Source organism: Schistocerca nitens, chromosome 4 (genome assembly GCF_023898315.1).
Source record: "Schistocerca nitens isolate TAMUIC-IGC-003100 chromosome 4, iqSchNite1.1, whole genome shotgun sequence".
NCBI lineage: Eukaryota > Metazoa > Arthropoda > Insecta > Orthoptera > Acrididae > Schistocerca > Schistocerca nitens.
Window position 1 is genome coordinate 845,003,669 of NC_064617.1, and position 13,662 is coordinate 845,017,330.

The 13,662-nt window shown below is 42.4% G+C and overlaps 1 protein-coding gene across 3 annotated transcripts in view; it reads right to left on the reverse strand.

Moving 5' to 3' along the window:
- LOC126253278 (cilia- and flagella-associated protein 45-like) overlaps positions 1-13,662 on the reverse strand; it is a 176,085-nt gene that overhangs the window by 47,762 nt on the left and 114,661 nt on the right. The gene's annotated exons all lie outside the window — the stretch shown is intronic.

Consider the following 13,662-nt stretch of genomic DNA (forward strand, 5'->3'; position numbering starts at 1 on the left):
ATTTTATTTAACGGAATAAATTATGCAATGGTTTCATCTTACAAAAAGTAGTGTGTTTAATTTTATTTTTGTGATCTGTTATGCTGTCTGAGTGAATGAGCAAATGAATGCAGCATGTATATGGATAAGAAATCACTGAAATAGTGAATAACTAAGTGTGAGACAGTCTAGGAATCTGAATGTGCAGTTCTGACATCAGTCATGTACATGGGGGAAAATTCTAATTGTAAAATAACTAGTTTTCAGTATTGTCTAAACATAAAGCTTACTTCACCCTTCAAACAATTTATTTTATTTGCTTTTTTTGGTAAAGTGTCATTATGTAATTCCATCTAAACTGATTTCAGAACAGGGGTTAGTCTAAGGAGAGAGAGAGTACTGGGTTATCTGAATTCAAATTGGAAGTTGATTGACTACTGTGGCGTTCAGCCAGTCAGAGAATAGATCTTTTGAGCACTTTGGTACTGGGAGAGGAATTTCACGTGAGAGTTGGGAGGAGTCTATGGACAGCTCTGACACACAGCTCTAGATATTTGCATTGAGAATGAGTAACAGTAATTTTTTGTAGAATTTGGTTTATTGATGAAATTTTATGATAAGTCACAGAGAACACCGACAAAAGTATCACATTTTTTAGAGAGAAATGAGGCTTTCTTCAGGAGGATCATAAATTCCATGTGAACTTTCATGATCTGCATAATATTTGAGCTATCAAACAGTGTTTTTTGTGAACTGTTTATTAACCAATGAAAACTGTAGTCCTTTCAGTATTAACTGGTGGACAGTGCAGTTCTTTTGGTAGCATGTCTGACAGAAAACTTTTAAACTGGCTACTAGAGAGAGAGAGAGAGACACTGTGCCATAAATGTGAAAAAATTTGTGTGAACTCTGTTTATTTTTGTTTGTTCATTTCTGGAACTGTATGACAGGATGGATGTGGCAGCAAAAGTGTGTGTACAAAGTGACAATACAGAACAAATGCCGTAATGCGAGGACTTTCATTCATTTACCAGCTTCATACGGACCTGGTAAAATTAGCTCACTTTCACATCATCATACAGTTAAAGGTAGGAAAGTTCTTGCAGAATGCAAATGCTTTAGGATTAAAGCAGATCACTCACCAAATAGCAGAAGTGTTGAATCGTCAATAGGCACACAAAGAAGAAGGAAAACTTGCTAGCTTTCAGAGTTATCCTTTGACAAGCTGGAGTAAGCAAATACACACACACACACACACACACACACACACACACATACACACAGACCTGCGCTCCTACATGGTGCCAGCTACACTGACATTGCTAATGCTATTTTGCGGAAGATGGGGCTGGTTGTGGTGGGGATAGTGTTGGATTGGGTGAGTGAGAAGATGGGATGTAAGGAGAGGGACTGGGGATTGGTGGCTAGCGGCTTGGAGGGAGGCTGGTTTGCTGGTTAGGAATGAAGGAGCGATGGTAGGTATAGTTTTGGTGGCTGGCATGAAACAGCACACGATGAGGGCTACAAGTGGACATGAATTGGAAAGGGGAAACTGTTGGGTGAAGATGCTAGGACAGTAGCTTACCTGAGATTGAGTGCATAATGATTACAGGAGTGTAAGATGTGTTGTGAAGATAACCCTCATCTGCATAGTTCAGGGAAGCAGGTGGTGGAGGGAAGGATCCAGATGACTCGGGTTGTGAAGCAGCCATTAAATTTACCATCTTGTGCTCATCTGCATGTTGTGCCACCAGAAAGTCAACTTTTTCCTTGACAACAGTTTGGTGGTGGCCATTCATTCTCGTGGAGAGCTGGTTGGTAGTCAAACCAACATAAAAGGCTGTGCCATGTTTGCAGCAGAGTTGGCTTCTTTCACAGATGGCCCAGCCTCCGATGGGGTACGATAAGCTTGTGGCAGGACTAGAGTAGGAGTTGCTGGGTAGTGGGTTGGGCAGCACCTTGGGCTGGGAGTGTAAGTGGCAGAGGGTTGGACTACTATTTTGAGTGTGTTGGGTGGGTGATGAAACACCACTTTAGGAGTGGAGGGAAGGACCTTGGGTAGAATGTGTCTCTCTCAAGCCATATCCTCACACAACCCCAAATCCTCTTTCCACCCCCAAGAATCAGCTACAAAGAAGAATCTCCCCTCCCCTTCATCTCACAATATCACCCTAACTGGAACAACCAAACCACATCCTTTGCTGAGGCATTGATTACCTCTCATTCTGGGCTGTAGTAGACTGAGAGGCAGGACTCACATCCACCCACCCAGCACCTTCTATGCCAGTCCAACTCCTAAAGGCTTATCCTACACCATCAGAGGCCAGGCCGCCTGTGAAAGCAGCCATTTCATACACCAACTCTGTTGCAAACATTGCACAGCCTTTTATGTTAATAGGACTACCAACCAGCTGTCCACAAGGATGAATGGCCACTGTCTGACCACTTGGTTGCACAACATGCAGCTGAGCACAGCAAGTTCAATTTTAATGGCTGTTTTTCAACCCAAATCATCTGGATCCTTCCCACCACCGCCATCTTCTCTGAACACATCCTCAACTCCCGTAATTTTCCTGGTCTCATTCTCATGTAATCCACTGTCCATGCATCCTCCACCCAAGAGTTTCCCCATCCTCCATCCTGTCAACCCCTCCAATTCATGCCTCCATGTAGCCTTCAGCATGTGCTGCTTCCCACCGGCCACAAAAATTATACCTGCCACCACTCCTTCTCGCATTACTAGCCAGCAAACCAGCCACTTCCCTCTGAGCTGCTAGCCGTCCATGTCCAATCCCTCTCTCTGCCTCCCACCTCCCTCAGCCATCCCATGTGACACTGCCCCCACCACATCTAGCCTTAGTTGCCACAAAATAGCACTGGCACTGTCAGTCTAGCCAGCAAAATGTAGGGGCACAGGTATATGTGTGTGAGAGTGTGTGTGTTTGTGTACTCTAGCTCACCAAAGGATGACTACAAAAGCTAGCAAGTTTTCCTTCTTTTGTGTGTGCCTATTGACGACTCAATTCTTCTGCTTTTCGGTGAGTGGTCCCCTTTAATCCTAAAGTATCATCATACAGTTAAATGCATGCATGTTTCTGCAGAGTCAACTAAGTTGAGTACTTTCAATGTTAGTAGTAAGGTAGACCATTTTAAGTGTGCCACTGCACTACATTCACTGCCTGTAACAAATACAGTGCCCAGTTTATACATATGCCATTGCTCCCAACACTTCACTTTCATTCTTAGTTGTTTTCTTTTTGTTTGAAAATTTTCCTCCTCTATTCAAACAATGCAAAAATCAAATTACCCATCTCTGCCTGCCACCCTTCCTTCCACAATGACCTCCATCTGTTCAGACTATGCCATTCCTTAACCCTCACCAACATAGTCCTGCAAAACCTTATCAATCAGGCCCAAACCTCCTTGCAATACCTCCTCTCCATCTGCAAAATCCTGAGTTCCTGGATCCCACATCACACACTGAAACTCTTGCCCTCCAGGAACTAGAGCAACATGCATAACATGACCTCAAAAAAGTCTCCACCCTGTTCACTTGCTACTCCTGCCTTGGACTACTATTATCCACCATCTCCACAACAACCTCCAAGCCTTCCCCATGTCCCCTCATAGCTGACACACCCTGTCTTCCAGACCTACTACATTTATCCCATCCTCTAAAACTCCCTCCTACCACCATACAGAATCCATAATTTAAACAGAACTGAAACACAGTCATGAACCTTTCCTCCATAAGCCTTAGCCCCACAGAAATATCAGTCCTTTGCAAAGGCCTCACTTTTTGTCCCACTCCCAAATTCAACCATGCAAGACTTGTTACAGACTTTCTCTCCTTCTTCCAGTTCCTACAGTGGAAACACTTTTTTGCCCCCAACCCTACCTATCATTCCCCAAATCCCTCAACAAGCAAACTAATCTTACATCGGCAGAGGGGACCACAATCCACCACCTAAAAACTGATCCCAAATTTATAATCCTACATGCTGACAAAGGCTCCACCACTGTTGCAAGGATTACCTGGCAGAAGGACTCTGCCAGCTGTCAGATTCATGCATATAGAAACCTTGCTACAGTGACCCAATTTCAGAAATCCAGCAGGATTTCCAGTCTCTCCTCAAATCCTTAGGTCCATCCCACAATCTCTCCTTGGATTCCATCTCTCTCCTTAAGCCTACTGCTCCTCATACCACTACCTTCTACATGCTTCCTAGAGTCCATAAACCCAACCAACCAGGATGCCCCATTGCGGTCAGTTAATGTGCTCCTGGTGACAGAATCTCTGCTCTCGTAAACCAACAACTTCAACTTATTACCCTCCTATATAATATATAACAACCATTTCCTCCACTTATTTGCCACATTTCCTGTTCCTTTACCATACGATGCCCTGCTTGTCACTATTGATGCCACCTCCCTTTACATTAACATCCCTTATGCCCATGACCTTACCAACAATGAACACTACCTTTCCCAACAACCAATGGATTCCAAACCTACAGCTTCCTTCATAGTCACCACGACCAATAATCCCCTCACTCACAATGACTTCTCCTTTGAAGGCATTACCTACACTACTGGCCATTAAATTTGCTACACCAAGAAGAAATGCAGATGATAAATGGGTATTCATTGGACAAATATATTGTACTAGAACTGACATGTGATTACATTTTCACTCAATTTGGGTGTATAGATCCTGAGAAATCAGTACCCAGAACAACCACCTCTGCCCGTAATAACGGCCTTGATACACCTGGGCATTGAGTCAAGCAGAGCTTGGATGGTGTGTACAGGTACAGCTGCCCATGCAGCTTCAACACGATACCACAGTTCACCAAGAGTAGTGACTGGAATATTGTGATGAGCCAGTTGCTCAGCCACCATTGACCAGACGTTTTCAATTGGTGAGAGATCTGGAGAATGTGCTGGCCAGGGCAGCAGTTGAACATTTTCTGTATCCAGAAAGGGCCGTACAGGACCTGCAATGTGCAGTCATGCATTATCCTGTTGAAATGTAGGGTTTCGCAGGGATCGAATGAAGGGTAGAGCCACGGGTTGTAACACATCTGAAATGTAACGTCCACTGCTCAAAGTGCCATCAATGCGAACAAGAGGTGACTGAGATGTGTAACCAATGGCACCCCATACCATCACGCCGGGTGATACGCCAGTATGGCGATGACGAATACACGCTTCCAATGTGCGTTCACCGTGATGTCGCCAAACATGGATGCGACCATCACGATGCTGTAAACAGAACCTGGATTCACCCGAAAAAATGACGTTTTGACATAGGTGCACCCAGGTTCATCATTGAATACACCATCGCAGGGCACTCCTGTCTGCGATGCAGCGTCAACGGTAACCGCAGCCATGGTCTCCGAGCTGATAGTCCATGCTGCTGCAAACATCGTCGAACTGTTCGTGCAGATGGTTGTCATCTTGCAAACGTCCACATCTGTTGACTCTGGGATTGAGACGTGGCTGCACGATCCGTTACAGCCATGCAGATAAGATGCCTGTCATCTCGACTGCTAGTGATATGAAGCCGTTAGGATCCAGCACGGCGTTCCGTATTACCCTCTTGAACCCACCAATTCCATATTCTGCTAACAGTCATTGGATCTCGACCAACATGAGCAGCAATGTCGCGATACGATAAACCACAATCGCGACAGGCTACAATCCGACCTTTATCAAAGTCGGAAAAGTGATGGTAGGCATTTCTCCTCCTTACACGAGGCATCACAACAACATTTCACCAGGCAACACCGGTCAACTGCTGTTTGTGTATGAGAAATTGGCTGGAAACTTTCCTCATTTCAGCACATTTTAGGTGTTGCCACCAGCGCCAACCTTGTGTGAATGCTCTGAAAAGCTAATCATTTGCATATCACAGCATCTTCTTCCTGTCGGTTAAATTTCGCATCTGTAGCACGTCATCTTCGTGGTGTAGCAATTTTAATGGCCAGTAGTGTACATACCAGTCCAAGGTGTGGCTGTGGGCACCTGCATGGCACCACCGTATGCCAACCTATTCATGGGCCACATAGAGGATTCCTTCCTAAACGCCAGAATTCCAAACCACTCACCTGGTTCAGATTCACTGATGTCATTTTCATGATCTGGAAACCTTCTCCCCCATTTGCTTCATCTGGTCCTATTCAACCCAACAAGCCATGTTCCTCAATGTAAACCTACCAACCACCAGCAATACCTCCACTTCAACAGCTGCCACCCATTCCACACCAAGAAGACCCTTCCATACACCCTAGCCACCCATGGCCATCACATCTACAGTGACGAGTGGTCCCTCTTGAAATATACCAAGTGTCTCATCTTTCCAGTCACCCACCACCTCCCAAAGTCCCACCGTCCAGCCACAGAGTAGCATTCCCCTCATGACTCAATATCACCAGGACTGGAGCAGCTGAAACACATTGTCTGCCAAGGTTTCAACTACCTCTTGTTGTACCCTGAAATGAGGAATTTCCTATCCATTATCTTTACCACCCCTCCCACACTGGCATTCCACCTGCCACTGAACCTACTCAATATCCTCGTCCTTCCCTACATAACCGCTGCTCCCAATCCCTCACCTCATGGCTCATTTCCCTGTAACAGGCCTCGATGCAAGACCTGCCCCATACATCCTCCCATCACCATCTACTCCAGTCCAGTCACAAGCATCACCCCCAAACCAGTCATGTGATCTACAAGCTAAGCTGCCACCACTGTGCTGCATTCAAAGTGGGCATGAGAACCAACAAGCTGTCTGTCTGCATGAATAGCCACCGACAAACTGTGGCCAAGAAACAGCTGGACCACCCCCTTGCTGAGCATGCCACCCAACATGATGTTCATTTCAATGACTGCTTCGTGACCTGTGCCATCTGGATCCTTCCCACCAACACCAGCTTTTCTGAATTGCACAGGTGGGACCTCTCCCTGCAAAATATCCTATGTTCCCGTAACCCTCCTAGCCTCAACCTTTGTTAGTCAATGTCCTTACACATCTAGCCTTTTCCCTGTTACCATTCCATATCTACACAGCCTTCTATTCCACCAATGCACTGACTGTCTTTTTACTTCTCTCCTTTGCCACTACACTCCCCCCTCCCTGCCTTCTGTCTAACCTCCTGACTGTACCTAGCTGTCCTACCCTCTCTCCAGCTCATCCCTATATGCTCTCATAAGCAGTGCTTTACCAGCCCCCACCCTACCCTGCTATCCCTCCCCCTCTTCACCCCAGCCCCCTCCTTACCCCCACCACCCAGTAGCCTCTCCCATCATGCACTATTGCTCACAGTGTGGCCAACAGCAGCCAGAAACTGTTATCATGTGTGTGTGTGTGTGTGTGTGTGTGTGTGTGTGTGTGTGTGTGTGTGTGTGTGTGTGTGTGTGTTTTGTCTATTTCCGACGAATGGCTTGTTGGCCAAAAGCTCAACTTCTCACAGTCTTTTTGTTGTGCCTATTTGCGACTCAGCATCTCTGCTGTATGGTGAGTAGCAACTATCCTTTTCACAATACTCCTTCTCTATTCATTCGCATTAGGTTTTGCTGTCATTACTAAATGTGTTTTTCACATTTTTTATCCATTTTATACTTACCTACTGCTGTTTCTGTTTCTCCCTCTTTCTACTCAATTCATGTATGCAGCATTGTGTAAAAAGAGAAATTGTTTTCTGAATAAATAAGCATTATTATATGTGTCACGTTACAATGACCTCACCATACTGATTCAGTGTTACAGTCTCTCTACTTCATAATGAATGTAAATGAGAGATTTTTAATAAAAGCATAAAACTTTAAAAATTCACTGGATTAAGATATATTTTAAAGGTAAATAAGTGATAAAACTAGGATGAAAATATGGATCATAAGAAGATGGGAAGACAGGAGAAAATTCTTTGAAAAGCATATGTTCTGATATGTTTCCTTTTATTCTGTGTGTACTTTCTGACTGGTAATCCATGAACTACCTGCAGCTCATCATCAGTTGTTTGACATTTAAATCTTAGCAATTACACTCCTTGACTGATTTAAAACGTCTTTCTATTTTATGACACCATGCATTTTTTCATTTTATCATTTTCTATTTCCTTTTTGCTTCTTGAAGCCAGTGAAAGACCTGCTACAAACTTTTGAAAACTAGAGATTTTATTTTCCAATGGTCATTCACTGTACCCTGTGACAACAGCACTGCAATTAACAATGGCACACTGAGGTTAATGTGCTTAATATCGCACTAGCGCAAGTGTGTTTTACAGTTAAATAAAATGTTACATACAAAATTTCTCAGTGTGAAAATTAACAGTAAACAGGAACAAAATGAACATGTTGCTAATTTACTGGAAAAATGGTAATGCAATATAATAAGAGATTCAAAAACTTTGTTTTTTAGGTGCAAAGCTAACAAAACTATGTCAGTTGTGTTGTCAGTCACATGAAGGTGTAAGATATTTCCTTGACATTTGTTTATTCTTGTCTTAAAAGATTTCCCAGGAGTAATGTAAAAATATTAATAAAATATTTATTCTGCAAAAATGATTAGTAAGAATAATTTGAAAGTAGATAGCATAATCTTGCAGAGGCCTCTTCAAAGAAACTAGCAGTTCACATTCCACTGTATCAGCTTGTTTTTTCTAGAAACAATAAATGCCTCAGTCTGCAATCAACACATTAATATCATTGCTGGTACTCTGAGGAAAAAATGTAATGTATTCAAACAAGTCCTGTATCAACTTGTTCTACAATTGTGGGCACACAACGATTATGGACATAATGTGCAAGCTCAAAACCAATACACTAAGCACAATCTGTATCGTGAGTGCCAGATCAGATAGGTTTTAGAGCCCAGGATACTTCCTCATTCAGGTAACTTCATGTGCCATGCATCAGGATGGTAATGCCAGTCACGTTAGACGAGCAATGTACAAGTCTTCTTTCATGAATACCAGGTACCACAGCTTTATTGTACTGCATATTTGCCTGCCATCTTCTCCATCATGCAAGTCAGGGGCAACGTTGATTATCAATATGTTAATCATGGTCCTTCAGCAAATCTATTGATACTCTGTGGACTCACATATAAATTACATACAGAGTAATTGCTTGAGAGTATTTCCAAGCTATTGTTTATTCTGTGCCACAATGTTTACACACAGTAACTACAGTAACTACAGCACATGTGGCTTTCATACTACACTGAACTCTACCAGTCAGAGACTGCATACAATTCCCCAATCTCAGTACATTGTATATTGTTACATATTACCTAAACAATGAAATTCATTTCAGTCACATGTATCCTTCAGGTTGTTGCAACAGCCACAAATTTTATTACAGATAAGAGTTTATAAGCAATAAGCATCAATATACTTACATGAACAGAAACTGAATAATAATGTAGAGGGCAGTTTTAGCAGGTATGTTATTTCTGGCTTATACAACACAAAAATTTCTGATGTCAGATTTTTTTGTAAATAAGATGCTTGGCTTTCCGTTCCCCTTAATGTAGATTCAAATCTGTAGACGCTGAGCAGTTTGTAAATTTTTGGCAGAAAATCAAGTGATGACTTTTTCGAGAGTACATGTGCAGTAAGCACAAGGTTGCAAACTACCACAGCACCTACTTCCTTTCATGGACTGCAATATTCCATCTCAAGCTATCCTTACTTCTTCTTCTTTCTCATGGTGACAGCCTCTGATGTTGATTCAGCTATTTCCCTAGGTTCTGCTTCTTTTTGTCAACATCTTCATTCATTTTCCTTACATTACTTTTCAGCTGAAGTAATTTTGGCCCCTTCCAAGTCTGACCTCCATTTTTAAAATATTTTCTGTAGCACTTACTGTCCACAGTGTTGATGATGCTCTGTGCTCAATAACTGTGTAGACACATATATGCACTTAAAAGCCAATGCAGTGGCCAATCCAACATGGTGGTGTCATTATGAACCCTTCCAAGTCTCCTGACAACAGAGGAATCGCACTTATGATGCCTGAGCTGCTAGCTTCCCACACATGCCAAGGAGTAGAAGCCATCTTTCTGGGATGTCAGAACTCCCAGCAACAGCCATTGTGCCAGATGACCTTTACTGTGGCTATGTGGCGCATGTTGAGAGCGCTGTTGATCAGAGCAGGTGGCATCAGGTGATTGTTTGTCACATGAAATGTATCAAACTGAACCAACACAATGGCTGTTCCAAGTCAGCCATCTTAAGAGATATGCATAGATACTTCAACACAGACAGTTACAATCCTACTGGTTTTACTATGCTGGCTACCCCATAGGAAGAGAGACAAGCCAGACAATTGGGACCAAAACAGTTTACTCAATACCTGGTGTGTACTAGAACAGATGGAGGTACTTTTTTGATAGAAAACCATTATATTTTGTGGACAACACAGAAGACATATTTGATAAAGTTGACTTATTGGGGAAAATGCTTAGTAGATCACCAATGGTTAAGGACTCCTCTGATCCACGGTCTCAAGCTCTTCAGGCAAGTGAATTGCTGGGTCACTATTACCCCACATAAAATTTTGAATATGGTGCAAAGAGTTATCTTTCACAGATACTTTACACTCCAGACAGGTGAGAAGCTATGAAATAATCTTGAACAGTGAGATCTACATTTTTCCATGCATACAAGAAGTTCCATAGAATAACCACACAGATACAGGCACTTTCGCCTTAGCCTTTGAAGGCAATATCCTTCCAGAAAAAGTTAAGGTGGTAGGACATCAAATGGGCTGACTTGGAGCAGGAGAGGTGCCACAAGACATTTTACTTTCCACTGTCTATACATTTACATATAAATAAAATAGAAAGAAACATTCCACATGGGAAAAATATATTAAAAACAAAGATTCCATGACTTACCAAATGGGAAAGCGCTGGTAGATAGACACAATAAAAAAACACACAAACACACACGCAAAATTTCAAGCTTTCGCAACCAACGGTTGCTTTGTCAGGAAAGAGGGAAGGAGAGGGATAGACAAAAGGATGTGGGTTTTAAGGGAGAGAGTAAGGAGTCATTCCAATCCCGGGAGCGGAAAGACTTACCTTAGGGGGAAAAAAGGACAGGTATACACTTGCACACACACACACACATATCCTATTTACTCAATACCTGGTGTGTACTAGAACAGATGGAGGTACTTTTTTGATAGAAAACCATTATATTTTGTGGACAACACAGAAGACATATTTGATAAAGTTGACTTATTGGGGAAAATGCTTAGTAGATCACCAATGGTTAAGGAATCCTCTGATCCACAGTCTCAAGCTCTTCAGGCATGTGAATTGCTGGGTCACTATTACCCCACATAAAATTTTGAATATGGTGCAAAGAGTTATCTTTCACAGATACTTTACACTCCAGACAGGTGAGAAGCTATGAAATAATCTTGAACAGTGAGATCTACATTTTTCCATGCATACAAGAAGTTCCATAGAATAACCACACAGATACAGGCACTTTCACCTTAGCCTTTGAAGGCAATATCCTTCCAGAAAAAGTTAAGGTGGTAGGACATCAAATGGGCTGACTTGGAGCAGGAGAGGCACCACAAGACATTTTACTTTCCATATGTGGGATATGTGTGTGTGTGCGAGTGTGTACCTGTCCTTTTTTCCCTCTAAGGTAAGTCTTTCCGCTCCCGGGATTGGAATGACTCCTTACCCTCTCCCTTAAAACCCACATCCTTTCGTCTATCCCTCTCCTTCCCTCTTTCCTGACGAAGCAACCGTTGGTTGTGAAAGCTTGAAATTTTGCGTGTGTGTTTGTGTGTTTTTTTATTGTGTCTATCTACCAGCGCTTTCCCGTTTGGTAAGTCATGGAATCTTTGTTTTTAATACATTTACATATAAATTCATATAACTTTGTCCACACAAACAGGAAGGATTCACAATTCACTCATAGCACGGGAAGTTCAAAAACATAACAAAATAATTTTTTTTTTCACTTACTATTGGCTGCATTTGTTGCTATAGGTACACTTTTCTTCGTAAGTAACAGAGATTCTTTGGTGAATTTTGCACAGCATACAAACCATACTTACAGGTGTATGAAACTCTAGAATTTTCCAAATACATCAAAAGCTGTGGTAAAAACTGAGATAATTAACTAAAAAATTTGAGTTTTTTCTAAACATGAAGTTTAAAATGTAACAGTTCATTCATTTTTTTCATAAATTAAATAAATTCTAGAGTTTTGTACACCTGTAAGTATGGTTTGCATGCTATGCAAAATTCACTGAAGAATCTCTGTTATTTATGAAGGAAAGTGTACCTATAGCAACAAATGCAGCTAATAGTAAGTGAAAAAATGATGAAATTTCATATGTAAAAAAAAATATTTTGTTATGTTTTTGTACTTCCTCTGCTACGAGTGTGAATCTTGAATCCTTCCTGGTCATGCTGACAAAGTTTAAAAGAATAGACAGTGGAAATTAAAATGTCCAGTGGTCTGCTCCACGTCAGCCCATTTGACATCCTACCGCCTTTAAAGCTATGGTGTATAGGTGTGATGTGAAACCTTATGTCCCGCAACCCATGAGGTGTTCCCGGTGTTTACACTTTGTTCATATGTTGTCCCCCCTGCACAGTAGACACAAAATGAAAAAAAACTGCAGATAATCAGTCCATGAAGGTCATCCTTGTGAATAACCATTTTTGTGTGCGATTTGTACTGAACATCATGCTCCACATTCACTGGTTTGCCCAGTACTTAAAAATGAAAAGAAAATACAAAAATAAAAATCACTCTGTCATCTGTCATTTCTGAGGCAAGAAAAAAATATGAACGCCTGCATCCCACCAGCATGATGACCAATTATGCAAAAGTCACAGCTGTCATCCCCCACCTCAACTTTCTCTAGTCTTAGCTGTAGTGGACTGTTAAGGCAGCCAGTCCACAATGAAGTAGCCGAAAGGGGCACGCGTACACACACGCCGACAGGCGCGAAGTCTGGAACAGGATTCGTAATGAATGTGATAAAGAAAAGAACGTAGCTACTAGAACACTTAACTTTTATATTGTCCTTTGGTATACAGCATTCTGGATGATACAAGTGAGACTCTATCTTGAGGTACATGCAACGTTACAAATGGTTAATGGCGCCTTGCTAGGTCGTAGCCATTAACTTAGCTGAAGGCTATTCTGTCTCTCGGCAAATGAGAGAAAAGCTTCGTCAGTGTAGTCGCTAGCAACGTCGTCCGTACAACTGGGGCGAGTGCTAGTCCGTCTCTCTAGACCTGCCGTGTGGTGGCGCTCGGTCTGCGATCACGACAGTGGCGACACATGGGTCCGACATGTACTAATGGACCGCGGCCGATTTAAGCTACCACCTAGCAAGTGTGGTGTCTGGCGGTGACACCACATTAGCATCTTATTTTTATTGCTGGTGGCCGAACTACAGTCCATTATGTTTTTAGCTTTCTCACTTTTACTGTTCTGAACCTCCTGACTAGAAGACATTATTTGCTATGTAACTGTCTTTGCTTTTAATCACATTGGCGTGGTGAGGGTTGAATGTGTGTTGGGTTCCTCTCGCCATGGATGAGCACTGGGAGACTCCTCATGCACTCTGGCCTGTGTAAAGTGCTACACATATTCATCTCCATGAGTTATCTCAGTTCTGGCATCAGCATTGTCT